The 22,077-nt window shown below is 41.3% G+C and overlaps 2 pseudogenes; one reads left to right on the forward strand and one right to left on the reverse strand.

Moving 5' to 3' along the window:
• Positions 1 to 743: 743 nt before the first annotated feature.
• LOC101414516 (phosphatidylinositol-glycan biosynthesis class F protein-like) lies at positions 744 to 1,900 on the reverse strand (annotated as a pseudogene).
• Positions 1,901 to 12,918: 11,018 nt separating this feature from the next.
• LOC101416280 (olfactory receptor 2A1/2A42-like) lies at positions 12,919 to 16,245 on the forward strand (annotated as a pseudogene).
• Positions 16,246 to 22,077: the final 5,832 nt, after the last annotated feature.

The following is a 22,077-nucleotide window of genomic DNA, read 5'->3' on the forward strand; positions in this document are numbered from 1 at the left end:
AACATCAGAGTCCAATATCTCTGATGAATATAGATGCAAAAATCCTCAACAAAATACTAGCAAACCTACTCCAGCAACATATTAAATGGATTAGACACCATGACCAAGTAGATTTCCCCCCCAGGAACACAGAGTGGTTTAATACATGAAAATTGATAAAACTGATAATAAGCTAAGGAAAAAAGTCAATATAATGAAGAGAAAAAGCCCATATGACCATCTCAATTGATGCAGAAAAAGAATTTCACAATCCACCACCATTTCATAATAAAAACACTGAAAAAGCTAGGAAAAAACAAAATTTCCTCAACTTGATAAAGAGCGTGTATAAAAACACAGCTAACTTTGTACTCAATGGTTAAAGACTGAGAGTTTTTCTGCTAAGACAAGGAACAAGACAAGGATGCCTATTTTTGCACCTTTAAGTCATCATTGTTTTGGGAAATACTAGCTGGAATATTATGCAAGAAAAAGAAATCGAAGCTATTCAAACTGGAAAGGAAGAAGTAAAACTATCTCTCCTCATAGATTATATCATCTACTTTTTTCTATTATAAATACTTTAGTTCAAACAGAAAATATAATCTCTCAGGGGTCTCATAGTTTAAAAAGCTATGATCACATCATATTGTAACTATATATATAAAAGTGCTGCAAATGGAACTACTTGGCTTTGACCATACATATTTCTGCACAGTCTTTATGGAATCTGCACAAAGCAATATCTTTTCCCTTTGCTTCATCTAATTGTTCTTGCATGTAAGTATCTTTCTATTCCAGTATATCCAGAGTGATGAAATAACAAGGCCATTCACGCAGCCAAAAGTCGCTCCAAGCGTACAAGAGATGGGCCACATATGCATGGTCTTTCCTAATCCAGTGTAACAAGAAGTGTTCCAAGCCATATTCCTACAAAATTAGAAACTGTACTGATCTGAAGACTCTTCTCCCAAATGGATATAACCCCTTTCCTATTGAAAACTCTTAGCCATGCTTTGATGTTTGGTCCTAACAAACACAGACAAGGTATAGCAGTAAAAGTAGACAATTCAACTACAAATAAGAAAAAAGTTTCCAACACCACCTCTATCAGTGATGCCTCATATAGAACAAAAATTACATGAAAGAAGAATCATAAGAAAGTAGATACAGGATTTCAAAAACCTGCTTATCTTGTGTGATAATGAACTTCTTTTAGAAGAAGCTTTGGTTTCACTACTAAATATAGTACTAGATTGACAGCAGTTAGAAAAATGGAAAAGATGTACAACCATGTCATGTGTTTCCAATATTAAGAAGTTCTCCAAGAAGAATGGTGAAATGAAAATGGTTAAGATAATTGAAAATATGCACAAAAGCGAGCATATAATAGTATTTTTGAAAGATTTATTTATGTAATTATTCCCCCCCCTCCCCCGTTGTTGTTTGTGCTTGCTGTCTGTTCTCTGTATTCATTTACTATGTGCTCTTCTGTGTCTGCTTGTCTTCTCTTTAGGCAGCACTGGGAATCAATCCTGGAACCTTTTGGAGTGGGAGAGAGGCATTCAATCTCTTGCACCACCTCAGCTCCCTGGTCTGCTGTGTCTCTTATTGTCTCTCTGTGTCTCTTTTTTGTTGTTATTGCTCATCATACTGTACCGGCTCTCCATGTAAGCCAGCACTCCCTGTGGGCCAGCACTCGTGCATGGGCCAGCACTCCTGCATGGGCCAGCACTCTGTGCAGGCCAGCACTCCATGTGGGCCAGCTGTTCACTCAGGCCAATTCACCATGTGAGCCAGTTTGCCTTCACCAGGAGGCCCCAGGAACCAGACCCTGGACCTCCTATTTGGCAGACAAGAGTCCAATCACTTGAGCCACATCAGCTTCCCATAATAGTTTTTTGATATCGTTATCTTCCATGGTGTTTCTTGGGAGGTTATCTAATTCTCCCACCCTCAGAAGACTAGGGGGATAATCTGATAAACAGAAAAGAATAAATAATTCATAAAGCACTGTGAGCATTGGGGGAGTTCCAGGCAAGATAAGAGTAGGAAGCACCAGGACTCAATCCTTCCACCAAAACAACTATTAAACAGGAACTGTCTGAATCAACTCTTTTGAAACTCTGGAGGCTAGATGAACACTATACAGCATCCAAGGTAGAGCAAAAGAAAGAGGCTGATCAAGCTAACAAACTATAGCATCCTTTTGTGATTAAAAAACAAAACACTTAAAACACTGGGAATAACGGGAAGTGGACTTGGCCCAAGGGATAGGGCGTCCGCCTACCACATGAAAGGTCTGCGGTTGAAACCCCCGGGCCTCCTTGACCCATGTGGAGCTAGCCCATGTGCAGTGCTGATACGCAGGGGTGTTCCCCACATACGGAAGCTCCACACGCAAGGAGTGCGCAGAGCCGCCCAGCGCGAAAGAAAGTACAGCCTGCCCAAGAATGGTGCCGTACATGCAGAGAGCTGACACAACAAGATGATGCAACAAAAAGAAACACAGATTCCCAGTGCCACTAATAAGGAGTGGTCACAGAAGAATATACAGCAAATGGACACAGAGAACAGACAACGGGGGGGGAGGGCGGGGAGGGGAAGAGAGAGAAATAAATTAAAAAAAAAAACACTGGGAATAAAAGAAAAATTCCTCAACATGAACATTGAACACAAGCATATATGAAAAGCTCACAGTTAACATCCTACTTAATCATGAAAGACTAAAAGCATTTCCTCTAAGATCCGGACAGGACAAGAATGGCCACTGTTACCACTGCTAATCACAATGGTACTAGAAATTCTTACTAGAACAATTAGGCAAGAAAAAGAAATAAAAAGCATTCAAATTGGAAAGGAAAAAGTAAAACTTTCTCAATTTACAGATTATATGATCCTTTATGCAGAATATCCCCCAAAATATCTACAAAGCTCCTAGAGCGAATAACGAATTCAGCAAAGTAGCAGGGTACAGATAAATACCCCAAAATCCGTAGTGTTTCTATGCACAAGAAATGAACAATCAAAAGAAGAAATCAAGAAAAAAAATTTATTTACAATAGCAACTAAAAGAATAAAATATCTAGGAGTAAATCTAACCAAGGATATAAAGGACATGGACATAGAAAACTACAAAACATTGCTAAAAGATATCATAGAAGACCTATAATAAAGGGAAGGACACTCCATGTTCATGGATTGAAAGACTAAATATCATTATGATGTCCATATTACCCAAAGCAATCTATGGATTCAATGCAATCCCAATAAAAATTCCAACAATCTCCTTTGCAGAAATGGAAAAGCCAATTACCAAATTTATAAGGAAGGGTAAGGGGCTCCGAATAGCTAAAGACATCTTGAAAAAGAATAATGAAGTTGGAGTGCTCACATTTCCTCATCTTAAGTCTTATTACATGGAAGTCAGCTACACAGAGCCTGCTCTTCTCTGGTCCATGCAGGGAACGTGAAGGGAGACTTCCAGGAGGGGTGGTTCTGGTCACTGCCCTGTCCCCTCAGCTGGTCCCCTTCTCATTCCACCAAAGTCCGCTGCAGCCATGGTGGCAGCTGTTGGATCTAGATTCCCTATCATCAGTGTCAGTCCCTGTCCAAAAGAAATGAGTTTTGGGATTCGCTGCCTCACCCTTTCACCTTTATCGTTTCGTTCAATTTGTAATTGTTCTAGTATCTCTCTATTTCCATCTTTTCTCATTTTAATAGCACTACCTTTTAAAATATAGCCTTGATTTTTAAAATTAAATATTTCATTCATATTGTTTTCAGAATCATTTCTCATCAGAAGAGCATTAAATGTCTGCATTTATCAGAAGGGAATATAGAAGCTGTTCAAATATCTGTTAGCAGTTTTGCATGGTGTACTTTTTTTTTTTTTTTTAATTTTTTAATTTTTTATTGACTTTGTAATAATATTACATTAAAAATATATATGTGAGGTCCCATTCAACCCCACCCCCCCACCCCCCCTCTCCCCCCCCCCAACAACACTCGTTCCCATCATCATGACACATCCATTGGATTTGGTAAGTACATCTTTGGGCACCTCTGCACCTCATATACATTGGTTCACATCATGGCCCATACTCTCCTCTATTATGTGACTCATTTCCCCAATCTTTACTTGTTAATAGGGAACCCCATGGACTCAAACAGTAATACTGTAGGACACGGTCAGGGTGCAGTCTTCTATATGAAGAGCTCTACTGCCACCTGCCGGGGAGCAGGCCTCACAGCCCAGCCTGCTTAGGGTCCACCTGGTGCCCAGGAGTGCAAGGTGTACGGTTTTCCAGTTTCCGTTAATTAGAGGTTCTAGCTAACGTTGCTTATGAGACCCCCACCCTTTTCACAACAATGTCAAGATATGCTGAAAACTAGGTGGCACTGTGGATCCTGTGACAGCGCCCACAGCACAGTGCCCTTCATGTCCTTAATGTAAAAATGTTGTAAGATACAATTTTGTCTCTATGCTATTGTATTTACCAAGCTTAGTACATTACAATACTTGTATTTATTTGTTTGGGGCAGTATTAATATAGCCATTCAAAGTCATGTATGCTGTAAATCTGCTAGTCTTTAGAATGACAAATAATAAATAACTGACACAAATACTGAAGATAGAAAAGCTTATTACAAAGCCACAGTAATCAAAACAGCATGGTACTGGCACAAGAACAGATATAGAGAGCAATGGAATAGAACTAAGAACTCAAAAATCAAACCTCACATTTACGGCCAACTGATTTTTGCGAAGGTGGCAAAGACCATTTAATTGGAAAAGAATAGCCTCTTCAACAAATAATGCTGGGAAAACTGGATTTCAATTTGCAAAAAAAGAGGACCCTTACCACACACCATATACAAAGATCAACTAAAATGGATTAAAGACCTTAATATAAGATCTATAACCATCAAACTCCTAGAAGAAAATAATGTAAAGAAGCATCTTCAGAACACTGTGTTAGACCCTAGTTTCTTAGACTTTACACACACAGCATAAACAACAAAAGAAAATGGATAAATGGGACCTCATTGAAATTTTAAACTTTTGTTGCTTGAAGGATTGTGTCAAGAAAGTAAAATGACAGCTATGCAATGGGAGAAAATATTTGGAAACCCACATATCAAAAAAGGTTTAATATCCAGAATATAAAAAGAAATCCTTCAACTTAAAAACAGAAAGATGAACAACACAATTTTACAAATGGGCAAATTCTTGAGCAGACATCTCACCAAAGAAGATATACAAAGGCAGAAATCACATGAAAAGATGTTCAGCATAATTATCCATTAGGGAAATGCAAATCAAAACCACAATGAGTTTTATTTCACCCCATGAGAATGGCTGCTATCAAACAAATGGAAGATAACAAGTGTTGGAAAGGATGTGCTGGTGGGAATGTAAAATAGTCCAGCCACTGTGGAAGACAGTTTAGTGGTTCCTCAGAAATCTCAGTACAAAACTACTATATTCTCGGCAATCCCACTCCTAGGTATATACGCACAAAAGATTTGGAGCAGGGACTCAAACAAATATTTGCACAGTGATGTCTATAGTTGGCAATTCACAATTGCCAAAAGGTGGAAGCAACCCTACCATCCATCAACTGATGAATGGATAAATAAAATATGGTATATATAATACATACTATGTAGTATTATTCAGCCATAAAAAGGAATGAAGTCCTCATATATGAGACAACATGGGTAAACCTGGAAGACCTCATGTTGAGTGAAGTAATCCAGAAACAAAAGGACAAATATTTCAAGATCCCATTGATTTGAAACAAATAGAATAACCAGATTCATAAAGGCAGAATCTAGAATATAGATTACCAGGGGATGGGTAGGGATAGGGAATGGGAAGTCAAGGATTAAAATGCATAGGGGTCCTATTTGGAATGATGAAATTTTTTGGTAATGGATGATGGTAATGGATTGTGGTGATGTTAATATTGTGAATGCAATTAATAGCACTGACATATATTTTTGAATAGATTAAAAGGGGAAATGTTGGCTTTTATATATGGCAACAGAAGAAAAATTTTTTTAAAACCCATGGAACTTACACTACACAGTGAACCCTAAGTTAAACCATGGATCTTTATTAATAGTACTATTAAAAAAACATGCTATCAGAAATTATAACAAATAATCCACAAGAATGCAAGTTGTTCTTTCTGGGGTGGTGTATATGAATCTTGCATTTTGTGCAGGATTGTTCTGTAAATCCACAACTTCTCTAATAAAGAAAAACACACTATGAACTAATAACTATTTCAGTAAAGTACAAGATACAAGAAAGTTTCACTTTTAGTTCTATGTAATAGAAAAAAACAATCTGAAAAGTAAATTAAGAAAACAATTTCATTTAGCAGCATAAAAAATACTTAAGAATATATTTAATCAAGGAGGTACAAAAATGTGCACTGTATATTTCTAAACATTGCTAAAGGAATTAATGAAGACCTGAATAAATGGAAAGACATCCCATGTTCACGAATTGAATGATATAGATTCAATGCAATCCCTATCAAAATCTCAACTAATATTTTTGCAAAAATGGTAAAACTGATCTTCACATTCATATGGAATTGCAAAGAGCCTCAACTGGTCAAAACCATCTTGAAAAAGAAGAACAAAGTTGGAGGACTCATACTTCCCAAGTTCAAAATATACTTCCAAACTACAGTAACCAAGAGTGTGGTACTGGCATAAGGATAGCCTTATAGACCAATCAAATGGTATTAAGAGTCCAGAAATAAAATCATACAACTATGGTCATTTGCCTTTAAACAGGGGTGACAATACTTTGTCCCCCATTGAGGGAAAGAATAAGGCTCTTTAGCAAATGGTAATGGGACAACTGTATATCCACACAGAAAATAATGAAATTGGACTCCTTGCCTACCCTATATTTTAAAAAAATAACTCTAAATGGATCAAACACCTAAATTTTACTGCTTAAAACAACAAAACCCCTAGAATTAAAAATAGGGGTAAATCTTCATAACTTTGAATTTGGAAATACTTCTTTGATAAGAGATGAAAATCACAAAGATGAAAAGGAAAAAGAGAAATTGGATTTTATCAAAATTCAAAACTTTTGTGCATCAGAGGCCACTACTGAGAAGTGAAAAGACAACCCACAGAATGGGAGAAAATAGTTTCAAATCGTATATCTGACAAGAATCTAGTATACAGACTATAAAAAGAACTCTTACAACTCTGTAACAAAAACACAAATATCCCAATTTAAAAACAGACAAAGAAATTGAGAAGGCATTTATCCAAAGAAAATACAAAACTGGCCAATAATAAGCACAAAAAAGCTACACAACATCATTAGTTATTAGGGAAAGGCAAATCAAAACTACAATTAGATATCTGTTCACACTCTCTAGGATGCCTACTATCTATCTATAGATACAGATATAGATATAGATATAGATATAGATATAGATATAGATATAGATATAGATATTGAGAGAGAGAGGTTTTTTTTTTCTTGTTTTTTTTAGGTACCACGGCATGGGATTAAACCTTGGATGTCATATACCAGAAGCTGGCACTGTAAGCCTCATCAACCCTGCTGAGTTGGTTTTTCATCTGTTTGCTTGATGTCCTGTTTTGTTTTGTTTGAGGAAGCACCAGGATCCAAACTCAGGACCTCCCATGTGGGACACAGGCACTCAACTGCTTGAGCCACATCTGCTCCCCTACAATATATTTTTAAAATGGAAAGTAAGTGGCAAGAATGTAGAGAAATTAGAACCCTTGTACATTGCTAGTAGGAATTTAAAATGGAGTAGTCACTGTGGAAAATCGTTTGGCAGATCCTTGAAATGTTAAACCCAGAATTACCCTTTCACCCAGTAATTCTACTCTCAGATATATTCTCAAATGAACTGAAAATTAGTATCAAGCCAACACTTGTTTACAAATGTTAACAGCATCACTATTCACAGCAGCTAAAAGGTAAAAACCACAAAAATATCCATTAATGGATGAATGAATTAAAAAATATGATCTATTCATATAATGGAATATTATGCAACCATAAAAAGGAATGAAGTCCTGATATATGCTACATGAATGAACTCTGAAAACTTTATGTTAACTGTAAGAAGCCACACAAAAAATCACATGTATGATTCTATTTATATGAAATAAACAGTGTAGGTAAATCCAGAGAGACAAAAAGCAGATTAGTATTTGCCACAGGCTAGGTGGACAGACAAATGAGGAGTGATTGCTTAATGGGTAGTTGTTTTTTTGGGGGGGAGGTATGAAACTTTTGTGTAATTATATAGAAGTGATAGTTGACCAACATTGTGAATGCCCTAAACACCCCTGAATTGTACACTTTAAAATGGTTAATTGTATGGTATGTGACTTTCTCCTCAATAAAGTTAATTAAACGTGCTATTCCCTTGATCCAGCAATTTTATTCTTTGGTATAAAATCTCTGTAAAAGTACACAAGAATACTCACAGAAGCTTTATTCACAACATTCAAAGACTAGAAACAATCCAATTGTTCATCAAAACATAATTGATAAACAAATTATGGAATATTCATACTGACTACAATTCAAGAGTAAGAAAGGACAAATTACTGATACATGTGAGAACATGGATATCACTCAAAATCATTATATTGAGTCAGAAAAGTCAGCCACAAAAACATATATATTGTCTGATTCATTTATATGAGATTCAAGAATAGGTGAAACTGGGAAGCGGATTTGGTCCAACAGATAGGGTATCCACCTACCACATGGGAGGTCCAAGGTTCACACCTCCTGAACCACGTGATGAGCTGGCCCACGCGCAGTGCTAATGCACGCAAGGAGTACCATGCTTCGCAGGGATGTTCCCCACGTAGGGGAGCCCCATGTGCAAGGAGTGCACCCCATAAGGAGAGCCACCCAGGGCAAAAAAGGTGTAGCCTGCCCAGAAATGGTGCCGCACACACAGAGAGCTGACACAGCAAGATGACACAACAAAAAGAGACACAGATTCCAGTTGCCACTGACAAGAATACAAGCAGACACAGAAGAACACACAGCAAATGTACACAGAGAGTAGACAACTAGGGGGGCAGGCAGGGAAGGGGAGAGAAATAAATAAAATAAAATAAAATAAAATAAAATAAAATAAAATAAAATAAAATAAAATAAAATAAAATAGGTGAAACTAATCTGTGATGATAGAAATCAGAATAGTGTTTAACTCTGGGTAAAAGGAGGAATTTCTGATAGTAAAAAGGTGAGAAGCAAAGGAGTTTTCTGTTGTGATGGAAATGTTCAAGACCCTCATCTGGATGGTAGTTACATAGATGTTAATAAATGAAAATTCATTGAGCTTTATACGTAATATTTGTGGCAGTACCAGTTGGGCCATTTCCCCCCATGAGATCTCATGGTTATGGAGATATCAATAAGGAAAGAATAGATAAAATGTCAGATGAGTCTCTAGCAAGCCCCAATAGGAGAAACATAAGAAAGATCCCTGGGATTCTACATCAATGACTTTCCATCTACAGGAAAAATCTTTACATCATTCAAAATACATTTATTTTACCTTGGTAGAGACTGTCCATAGAGCATCAAGTAACAATAAAGTCAGAGTTGTCCATCATGAGCTGGGATGCTATCAGACTCACAAAGACATAAGTTATGCATGCCTCAGCAGGATTCCAGAGACAGCCAAAGTAGATACAGCCCCAGGTACTGGTGCCCCTAAGGGCTAAGGAGACACACTGTTTCCACAATCGTGGCAGTTGGCTCTGGAGTTCAGTGCCTTGTCAGTGGGTCCTACTTCGGAATTTGTGTTCCTGAATGTGATGGAGTTGGTCTCAGATGTGAACTTTCTACACATGCCTCCTCTGTCACTTTCACTGAACCTGTAGTTGGTGCTGGGGTTGGTGTATACCCAGAAGACTTCAATCTCTGGACTGGCCATTTGCCAGCTTGGCTCTGAGCCTCAGCAGTGTTGGAACTCCTACTCTCCAGTTTGTTGGACTTGCACACGTCGGCGAACAGGGAGGTGAAGATAGTCAAACACCACACCTGGAACCAAGAGTTTCTACAACTCCAAGCAGGAGAATCACATCCATCAACCATGTGGAATCTAGGTTCCCTCTTGATATAGAGGTGGAGTGGACATCACTATCCCAGGGTCCATAGGAGGGAAGAATAAAACATGGATTAGAGTGGACTTACTGGTATTCTTCCATAGAACTATTGTGACTAGTAATGGAAGAAACTGTAGCATTGATGTGGAGAAGTGGTCATGGTAGTTGCTGAGGGCAGGGAGAGGGAAGAAGAGATGAAATGTGGGGGCATTTTTGGGACTTGGAGTTGTCCTAAATGATATTGCAGGGACAGATGCTGGACATTATATATCCTGCCACAGCCCACTGAATGTACTGGGGGAGAGTGTAAACTACAATGTAAACTATAGTCCATGCAGTGCAGCATGCTTCAAAATGTATTCACCAAATGCAATGAATGTGCCACAATGATGAAAGAGGTTGTTAATGTGGGAGGAGTGGGGAAGTGGGGTGTGAGGTATGTGGGAAACTCTTAAACTTTTTTTTTAAAAGATTTATTTATTTATTTATTTATTTATTTATTTATTTATTTATTTATTTATTTCTCTCCTCTTCTCCCCCCTACCCCGGTTGTCTGTTCTGTGTGTCTTTTTGCTGCGTTTTCTTTATCCGCTTTTGTTGTTGTCAGTGGCACAGGAATCTGTGTTTCTCTTTGCTGTGTCATCTTGTTGTATCAGCTCTCCATGTGTGTGGCACCATTCCTGGACAGGCTGCACTTTCTTTTGCGCTGGGCGGCTCTCCTATGGGGCGCACTCCTTGCACGTGGGGGTCCCCTACGTGGGGGACACCCCTGCGTGGCAGGGCACTCCTCGCGCGCATCAGCACTGCGCATGGGCCAGCTCCACACAGATCAAGGAGGCCCGAGGCTTGAACCGTGGACCTCCCGTGTGGTAGGCAGATGCCCTAACCACTGGGCCAAGTCCACCACCTATACTTTTAAATGTAACATTTTTTGTGATCTCTGTACCTTATTTAAAAAAAGATTTAATTTTAAAAATTTAAAAATTAAAAAAAGAGTGGTCATGGCAACTAGGCACCATATAAAGAATTTGGAATATCTTAGGTCAAGAGCAGATGCACAGTGCAAAAGTAAGCAGAATGAACAGATGGCCTAGACCTCTATATCACCCGTATCCCTGATGCCTCTTTCTTAGCTTATATATCTGTGGTTCTAAGGATTCCCTACAATTAGCTGACAACTTGTTGAAAAAAAAGCCATGCCTGATTCATGGATATTTTGGTTAGATACATTTATGCAATACTTTGACCACTTAGGTCAAAAGGATACACATGGACTCCTGGAAAATAGAAAATTGTTTTACTGGTTGTTCAGGAACCTGCAAGGACAAGATTGGAAGATCAGGTGAATAGAGGCATAGGGAAGAGACAAGAGAGTGGCACAAATATAAGGATCTTTGATTCCCACATTAATGCTAACCAGAGGCATCCATGCTGAAGAGGCATTAAATAATCAGGTGCAGAATGACTCAGTGATTCTCCATTCTTGGTCACTGCAGTGAAACACATTGGGCACAAAAATACAGCAGCTATAGTGGCTGAAATGGGCTGTCATCTCACCAAGGCTACTCTACCTACCACCTCTGCTGAACATCTGACTGTCACTAGAAGAGACCCAATGCTGGTCCCTCAATATGGTATCTACCCTCGAGGAGTCCAATAAGCCAGTGGGTGGCTTGTTGAATACATCAAATTCCCTCCATTTTAGAAAGAGCAATGATTTATTCTGACAGCAATTGATGTAAATACCAAGTATGCATTTCCCTTTCCTGTCTGCAGTACCTCTCATGGAAAGTCTTAGACTATCTGATTTGCTAATATGTGATTCCACATGATCTCACTTTAATCCAATAGACCCACTTCACAGAAAAGGAAGTGGCAATGGGCATATGTCCAAGAGATTTCGGTCCCAACACATACTGTTTGACTTAGAAATTGTTGGCACAACAGAATAGCAGAATGACCCACATCATCACACAACAGAATAGCAGAATGACCCACATCATCACACATCACACACACAAGATTATTGATAATACCCTACAGGACTGGAATGCTCTACTCCAAGATGAGGTAAATACCTTGATTGTAGTATATTCCTACCCACATAGGTAGAATATGCGGATCTAGATCAATTCATACTAAGGGCTAAGAAGTCTGGAGCTGGCCCTCTGATTTACAAGAGCTGTATTCCTCCCCTTAGAGTAAAACCCAGAAGTCATCGAAAAGTAAAAATTCTCAAAAGCAAACTGCTCAGCCCTTGGGACTCTTCCATTCTTCAGAGATCAACAAACCTCAGGGGATGTCCAAAATGAATCCTACATGAATGCCTGCACCATTTCAGATTTGTGCACATGAATTTAGAATCTGAGTTGCTATTTAAATGATCAAATGATTTAAGATCGTTGACTAAAAGTTTGTTCTTCTACCAGCCTCAGGGTAGTTGGGAAATCAGACTACACTAATAGCAAAGTGGCTGCAGGACTTAATGTGAAGGCTGTATAACCAATAGCCAGCATGCATATTTGCATCTTCCAAGGCCCTCCTGGATATATGGGAGGTGGAATAATGTAAAGATTCATTAAACTGTACCTAATTCCTGTATTTAGGCAGCTGTAATATTCATGTGGTCTCATGGGTATGACTTTTTATATGTATATTCTTTTAGTTGTGGAAACATGACCTGTTCTTGTCTTAACCACTAATGATCTCTCTTTCTCTCTGTGTCCCTCCTTCAGAAGAGACAGAAATAGACAGGGACAGTCAACCTTCTGCCCTCTCAGAACAATGGTGCTTGTGCTCTTCTGTTTTTCAAGGGAGCATGCTGTTGCAAGTATGACCTATGTCTGTGCTCTGAACAGAGCCCTTGGGACAATTGAGAAAGTGTCCTGTGGAGAAGGTAAATTAAGAAAGCCCTCCCTCTCAAAAGCAACATGAAGAGAAGAGAGACTTCCTCAGCAGTTCTCAGAGGAGCCAAAAGTCTTCCAGCACCATCAGTAAATTGAGCCATCCAGTAGAAACATTTGCCTCTTCTGCATGAAGATTTATTGAGGTCCTTATACAACAGTTTTTAGACACCCAGGTTTACTAACCTCCTTTGCCTTTGAGCTCTGGTCAAATATATTTTAACATAACTTTTGTAACCTCTGCATTTTTACTGCCATACTCTAATATCATTTTTTAAAAGTACATTTTTGCTCTTTTTTAATACTCAAATTCTGTTCATTGACAGTTTAAGCTAATAGGATGAACTGAGTAAAATATGGTTAGACTGGTAGCTATTTTTAAGGTAAAGAAATATGTGTACAACTAGCTTCCTGGTGACAATTTAATATTAAACAAAGGGGGTCACCACTTCTTTATAAAACACAGGGTTTAATTAAACTATGACATGTAGAGGGTAGTCAAATATCTAGATGTATAAGGAGGACTTTTTCAGAGTTCTTTGAGTAAGTGTACAAATGCTTATTTATTTCTTCCATATGGTATTTTGAGTCCAGACTCTGAGCTTAGAGACTTCTATCTTTGATAGCTCCACCCTCAAAACAATGGAAGGTACAAATGAGGAAATCAATAAATACCTATAAATCATTTTATTTTTACCAGCCTGGGCATGACACTTACTGTTGGGAATGGTGGTAGATGAATTCTAATGCAAGTGAAATGGTTTTTTTCAGACTTATAATTTTATATGCATTTAGACTATTGCTCATCCTTGCTCTTTCCAAGATAAAATAATTTTACCCAAAAGATGGGAATCAAATTTAATCAAGAACGTAATGTCATGTTTGTACCTAACTTTCAATTGTGGAATCATAGAGTTAGAAGGATGCTTTAGTACAATCCCCCAGAGAATTCAGAAAACCCTTCAGCAGCATTGCTCATGGGGTCATTTGGCTGCTGCTGATGCCCTGCAGACTGATGCCCAAAATTGTGCCTTCTAGTGCATTACTCAAAACTGAGTTACTGACCTTGACTTTTCCTCAAAATAAATGACACAGGGCAAATCTGTTCAGTCAGTCACAGAGATGCTCATCTTAATATTAATTGTGAACAACTAAATTTTAAAAAAATGAGAAGTTTTAGGTTCAAAATAAAATAGACTTAAAAAGGGGTATAGGGAAAGCTTATTGAGTGAAAGTTGCTTTGATGTAGGAGCAGCATCAAAACAGCTTTCTGCTCAAAGGGTTGAGCTAAAGGAGCAGTTTATATGACTGCTTGAAACAAAGGGAAGGTGTGAACAAATGGGAAGGAATGCATTAAGATGAGCACATGAGCTGCTTGAGTACAAGGACGATGTGAACTACATGGACTATAGGGGATGTGACTGTCCGGACAGGGTGTCCTCGAGGGCTCAGTTTGTTAATTTGCAACCAAGATGTTTGTGTGAGATTGTGGCCATCTGGTGAAGATCATCAGACATTGCTGGGGTCAGCCTATTTTCTTTGTTTCTTTGCCCTTTGCCCGGGCAAGGGCAAGGGTCTTTATCAGCCCGGCAAAGGATCATTGGTATGTCAGTCTGTTCAGTTAACTTATGTTTCTTCTTTGAAATCCCCTGGAGAAAATGGAAGCTCAAGAAAATGAAGATGGATTGTAAAATCATTAATTATTCCAATTTCATAGTTTTTACAGTTGACTGAAGCAGGCTTTATGAGCTATCTGCTGAGGAGCTGAGGAGAGATGGAGGATTGGAAAGTATATGGACATACATAGGTAAGAGGTGAAGAGTCAATGATGCAATGAAGATGAATTCCGCTTCCAATCCTTGCAGACCCTCCCCATAATGAAACCTTCCAACTTGAGGTTAGATTTACTACCATTTCATTATTTTTGCCTATGTGCCCAATAGGATTTGTTGTTTATAAACAACAAAGAACTTGATATAATAAAAAACAAGAAAATAGAGACTTATTAAAAGGTTAAAGAAAAGCTGTGTTAGACTAACTTGTAGCAAGCTACTTAATGTGGATATTCAGTGTTAAAAAAAGATGTTCAGCAAAGAGAAACGTGTATGTACTAATTTTTAAATTTCCAAATCAAATATTTAAACATTCATATAAAAACAGAGGAAACTCACTGTAGATGTTTCTGAATGCTTCTGTCTACCACAAAAGAGTGTCAAACAAATTAACATAAATTAATGTTTAGCACTTCTCTTAAACTGTGAACATGAACTCAATTTCCTCTCTCATAGGGATACGGCAGACAATCAGACCTTCGTCACTGAGTTCATCCTACTCTGATTTCCCCTTGGCCGGAGGATGCAGATGCTGCTCTTTATGATCTTCTTCTTGTTCTACACCTTCACCCTGCTGGAGAATGGAGCCATCTTGGGGCTACTCTCAATGAACACCAGACTGCACACCCCCGTGTACTTTTTCCTCGCACACCTGGCCTTTGTTGACATAACCTATGCCTGCAATACAGTGCCCCAGATGCTGGTAAACCTCCTAAACCCAGCCAAGACCATCTCCTTTGCTGGCTGCATAACACAGACCTTCCTCTTCATGAGTTTTGCTCACACAGAATGCCTTCTCCTGGTGGTGATGTCCTACGATCGGTATGTGGCCATCTACCACCCACTCCAATATTCTGCCATCATGAGCTGGAGAATCTGTATCACTCTGGCATTGTATTCCTGGGCATGTGGCTCCCTCCTGGCCTGGTCCATGTGAGCCTCATCCTGAGGCTGCCCTTCTGTGGGCCTCATGAAATCAACCACTTCTGTGAAATCCTGTCTGTTCTCAAGCTGTCCTGTGCTGACACAAGGCTCAACAGACTCATCATCTTTTTTGCCTGTGTAATTATCCTAGTGGGGCCTCTCTGCTTGGTGCTGGCCTCCTACACCCACGTCCTGGCCACCATCCTGGGGAGGGGCACAGAAAGGCCTTCTCCACCGGCTCCTCCCACCTCTGCATGGTCCGGCTCTTCTTTGGCAGCACCATCATCATGTACATGGCCCCCAAATCCCTCCATCCTGAGGAGCAGCAGAAGATCTTTTTCTTATTTTACAGTCTTTTCAACCCTATGCTGAACCCTCTGATCTACACCTTGAGTAACACAGAAGTGAAGGGTGCTGTGAGGAGAGCATTGTGCAAGGAGAGTCATTCCTAGTTGGTGGGACATTTGAATCATCAGCCTAAATAGTTTCTTGGCGCCTTGGGGATGACTAGGGGCTGATTATAGCCAGAAAAGTTCCCTACTCTTTCTTAATACCTTAATGCCTTCATGACTCAAGCGCAAGTCTTCCTGCTTCCTTTGCAGGAAAAATTGTTAGCTTTGTGCATTCATTTACTTTCCATCATATATGATTTTATTAGATATGAATTAATTTTTCTCTTATTACTCATTTAATTGAGAATCTGTGAAATTGAATTAAATTTTATTTTAACTATTTTTCTGCATTCAAAAGTTGAATACAGTCTCCTGCTTCCCTAACCAAGCTATGCAAACTTATTAGCCACATATGTCATTAGACTTAAAGGGGGGGAAAAAGCTGCAACTAAGTGATGTGATCTTCAATATGCAATGACACACTCATCTATTCTCTCTCTCTCTTCCCCTCTCTTTCTCTCTCTCCAGTACTGAGAGTTTGCTACCTTAAGCACAACACAGGTATTATCTCATTTAATCCTCAAAACATCCTTTGAGGCAGAAACGATCATTATCATTATCCCTCCTTTACATATAACAAGTGTCCAGTCCAGTATTGAATCAGGCAATGCGATGCTTGATGCCATTGCCATAACTGCTATGTAACATCTCTTTAGAGCATATTTGTGAATGAAAAGTAGAGAAGCCATGAAGTTGAAACAAAACAAAGATTAGGACAAGAAAGGGGTATTTGGCCTTTATATAGAAAAGGACTTACATCTGCTGAAGAACACAGCTTGATTCTAAACAGGCATGTGAAAATACTGGGTGTGGTAGCAAGAAAGGATTGGGACTCCAAGAGTCAAGGAGGGAGGAGAGCATGAGTGGGACAGAAACACAGAAACCGGAGGAAGATAAGATTGACACTGCAGTTTTAAATAGGTACCTCTCCCATTGAATAAAATCAGAATGGGCATTTTAAAGCATTTTATTTAAAAAGACATTTCCCGAGACAGAGGAATTCAGATGTATCATTTTTGGTTTGTAAATTTTTATAAACTTTCAGGTGGCATTTTCAGATTGCTCTGGTAGTTAATTATCAAATTTCACATCTAGGATGGGTGCGGTCACCCCTCTGGCTGAAGTGTGGTTTGCTGGCCTGGCGGGGGAGCAGCCGCAGCAGGCCAAGCCGCTGCCAACATAATAGGGTGGCTGGTCGGACTCACCGCCACCCCTGAAGGGAGCTTGGCATGGGCGCAGAGTGCCCTCAGGTCTCCCCTTCTCGGCAGCCATGCTTCCGCGGCCGCCCCTCCTCCCAGATGGCACCACACGATGCCTGTGGGGCGGCACCCTTCTTCTTCTTTCTCCCTGCGCAGGCGCAGGGCGGAAAATTCCAGTCTGCCCTTTTCCCCTCCCCCGACAGCAGCAACAGCCAGGCGTGGGCAGAAAAATCCAGTCTTCCCTCTACCCCAGCAACAGCAGCCACCAATCCCTAAACCCTGCCCCTTCCCCCAGCAACAGCGACAGCCAATCCCTAACCACCACCCCTCCCCCTTCCAGTACCGCCCACTGACCTTTCGCCGGCAACCAATCAGAACAGGGCGTGGCTTCGACCAATCAGCCTTCCCCAGCCCCTATAAAACTGTTGCCTCTCCCTCAATAAAGTGGACTTGCGTGTTTACCTTGTCTCCGCGGTAGTTCTTCTGCCGTGCGCCCTCCAGTCCTGAGAGCCCCCGACAAGGGCCTGGCCTCCCTTGTCCCCAGTTCGTCGCCTGCTTCTCCAGGCGACCCCTTCGTCACCTGCTTCTCTGGGCGACCCCTTCGTCGCCGGCTTCGCCGGGCGACCCCGTCAGCCGAACCGCACAACCCCTGTGAGACCGATCCCTCGTCTGCTGCCGGACCGACCCCTCGTCCCAAGTGGGACCGACCCCTCGTCCAGAGCTGGACCGACCCCTCATCCACAGCCAGACCCCACCTCTACCGACCGAGCAAGCCATCGCAGTTGGCGCCCAACGTGGGGCAAGGCAACTCCACCACAGCCTCACTCCATAACCTGGCGGCCCCCCCCCCTCCTCTCTTTTCACCTTGGGACTTCTCTCATGCAACATTGCTGCTACCTGAGCCTTGGCTACCTCATATGATCCACGGCGGTCTGGGAGAATCGCTGGATGGCTTTCTCCTTCCATGTCGGGGGCTTATACCGACCCGCTATGATTAAGAGGAGCCTTGGATTTCTCGGGAGCGCACGCTTGCACGTCTGAAGTAACCCTACCACAGCCCTACACCCTCCTCTCTTCTCACCCCTATCTTTTCGCTCTGCATTGCTGCTCCTGAACTTTGGTGACCTCATATGATCCACGGCGGTCTGGGAGAATCGCTGGATGGCTTTCTCCTTCCATGTCAGGGGCTTATACCGACCCGCTATGATTAAGAGGCGCCAATAAAACTCTCAGGAGCGCGTGCCTGAGCACCTCCACCCCTGCCTTCACCTCTGCCTCCTCCCCTCCGCGCTTGCTCCCATTTGCCTTGCTCCACTGCTTGTCGTTCCGCCCTCCCCTCGTCGGGGCCTTCTTTTGGCCCGCAACCACCGTCGGAGCCCCACCGGCTCCGACCCCTCATCTCACCACGCACCTCGGCTCCCATCGCCGCGCTCTCAAGGTAAGGGCCCCTTTTCTTATCAGCTCCAAAAGGCCATTAGCAATGGGTAACATCCTATCTGCTAAGCAAGCCCCACAAGTTCGGGCCCTCGCCGGTCTCCTAGACACTCACCGGTGTAAGATCTCTTTCAAACAGTTTCAAGTATATTGGGACCTTCTTCTCCCCTTTAATCCGTGGCTTACCACGTGTCAGCTTTGGGACCCGGACACCTATACTCGCCTTATAGATAGGGTCACTTTTGCTGTGGAGCAGGAAGGTAAAAGATTCCCTCCTGGCTTATTACAGGCATCATGAAGTCCAGAAGAAATCTTGAAGGGTATAATCTATGATATGCTATATAAAAAAGGATTTAAAAGCAGCTATACCAAGAAAGTAAGAATTATGAGTCAACTGTAAATAAATTATATATTTCTGTTAATGTGTTGTAATTGTTCTGTGTTTGTCTTTTCGTTCAATGTCAACATATATTGTGATACCTCCGGATGGTAAATATAAATTACTAGAAATCTTTAAAAGAGCTCTATTCAAATGGCCAAAAATTAAATAAGTGCTTATATTAATACTTAAGTTTATTATATTAATACATAAGTTTAAATGTTAATGAGATATCTACAATTTTAAAAAAAATGTAAGTCTTAATTAACAAAATTAACTGTACGTCTTCATAAAAAGTTGTTCTTGCCTAGATTAAAATGAATAACTTATTTTTCTTCACAGGATAATATAAAGAATGTAAAACTTATATGAATATTAAAAAAGGTTAAAAGTTTGTAAAAATGCTAATGGAAATGTAATAAGTTTTGCAAAAAGATGTATTTTGTCCTAAAGTAGGATGGCTAATTTTTCATAAACTCTTGAAACTTAATTTGCATGCGGCAAGTGTAAAAGGTATTGTGATAACTTTACGTAAGGGAATGTGTTCTGAAAGATAAAATTTATCTTCAATAGTTTACATTAAGGTATTAAATGGCTAATTCCAAAAGGTCATTCTTAAATATATATATATACAAAACTGAATTGATGATAATAATAATAAAAGGTAATTTTATAACAGGAAAGATTAACAGCAACCAAGCTCCCCTGCCAACTTGCTTTTAGGAAACGGTTTCTAATATTGCATGCTACTAAGTATTTAAAGAAAAGTTATTCTTAAGGAAACAGAAGATGATTTTGTCTTTGCAGCCATTGTCTATTTAGCAACACCCCTCGCTATCGGCCTAGCCACTGTTGCGCCGGACGATTGGAACCTTAAACAAAGACTCCTCCTCACTGTCATCTTCCTATCTATCGTTACTATATTTACTGCCCTCATTCTCCTTCATTTATAAAGCAGTCTCCTACAAACCACAAAGCTTCTGTCTTAAACATACCATTCTCAACCCTATCCTCTAAAAGATCTTCTCACTTCCCCCATAGCCTTTAATACTTTATTTCTTCCTCATAACCTTTGCTTTCTTGATAATATTTTCCGCCATCTGTCTAGCCGCTACCGCCCCAGAAGATTGGAACCTTGGCCAATGAATTCTACTCTCCATCACCTTTCTGTTTATTATCCTCTTTTATGCTTTACTCCTTATCTTCCTCCCATAATGACTTCACCAAGCCTCCTCTTGTCCAAAACCGTCACCCTTCTTTTCCTCACACTCCCCATTGCACTCACCAACCCCAGCCATCAGCCTTTTAATTGGACAATAAGCCTCTGGCAGGAAAAAGTAATCCTCTCCTACAATGTCTTCACTGCCAAGGAGAGATCAACTACCTGCAACGCGCTGTCATCCTGGACTTTTAACAACAGATGGATCTTATAGCCGCCGAGATCAATAAGAATTGGACATTGGCCACCCTTGCTTGCAACGGCAAGATACCACCCCCTAAATTGTACATTTATATCCCCGTCATACTCACCTCCCTCTTCAGCCCTGCTTCCCTCATTGCTTACTGCCTCTTGGGCCTCGGCTACTTGTTGCTGCTGCCATCCTGGTCCTTATTTGAAAAGAAGGGGGAAATGCGGTCACCCCTCGGGCTGAAGTGTGGTTTGCTGGCCTGGCGGGGGAGCAGCCACGGCAGGCCAAGCCGCTGCCCCCATAATAGGGTGGCTGGTCGGACTCACCGCCACCCCTGAAGGGAGCTCGGCATGGGCGCAGAGTGCCCTCAGGTCTCCCCTTCTCGGCAGCCATGCTTCCGCGGCCGCCCCTCCTCCCAGATGGCGCCACACGATGCCTGTGGGGCGGCACCCTTCTTCTTCTTTCTCCCTGCGCAGGCGCAGGGCGGAAAATTCCAGTCTGCCCTTTTCCCCTCCCCCGACAGCAGCAACAGCCAGGTGTGGGCAGAAAAATCCAGTCTTCCCTCTACCCCAGCAACAGCAGCCACCAATCCCTAAACCCTGCCCCTTCCCCCAGCAACAGCGACAGCCAATCCCTAACCACCACCCCTCCCCCTTCCAGTACCGCCCACTGGCCTTTCGCCGGCAACCAATCAGAACAGGGCGTGGCTTCGACCAATCAGCCTTCCCCAGCCCCTATAAAACTGTTGCCTCTCCCTCAAAAAAGTGGACTTGCGTGTTTACCTTGTCTCCACGGTAGTTCTTCTGCCCTGCGCCCTCCAGTCCTGAGAGCCCCCGACAAGGGCCTGGCCTCCCTTGTCCCCAGTTCGTCGCCTGCTTCTCCGAGCGACCCCTTCGTCGCCTGCTTCTCCGGGCGACCCCTTCGTCGCCGGCTTCGCCGGGCGACCCCGTCAGCCGAACCGCGCAACCCCTGTGAGACCGATCCCTCGTCTGCTGCCGGACCGACCCCTCGTCCCAAGTAGGACCGACCCCTCGTCCAGAGCTGGACCGACCCCTCGTCCGCAGCCAGACCCCACTTCTACCGACCGAGCAAGCCGTCGCAAATGGGTAGCTTCATGAGGTAGGAACTAGAACCTTTATCACCAAACACTAGCACATGGCATGTTCTTGCTTTAGCACCAAACACTAGCACATAGCACAGCACACAGTAAGCACTCAACAAGCACTGGATAAGTAAATTCAGGAATTGTTAACAATCAGTTGACAGAATTTTCTATGTAAAACTATTTTCTGATTTCTAAATTTGTAAATCCTTTTATTTGTAGGACATAGGGTAGTAGAAAAATACTGTAGCTAAAAACTATTTAGTACTTACTATGTACCAGACACCATTTTAAATGCTTTAGATGCAA

The sequence above is a fragment of the Dasypus novemcinctus genome, chromosome 5, assembly GCF_030445035.2.
Source record: "Dasypus novemcinctus isolate mDasNov1 chromosome 5, mDasNov1.1.hap2, whole genome shotgun sequence".
Lineage (NCBI taxonomy): Eukaryota > Metazoa > Chordata > Mammalia > Cingulata > Dasypodidae > Dasypus > Dasypus novemcinctus.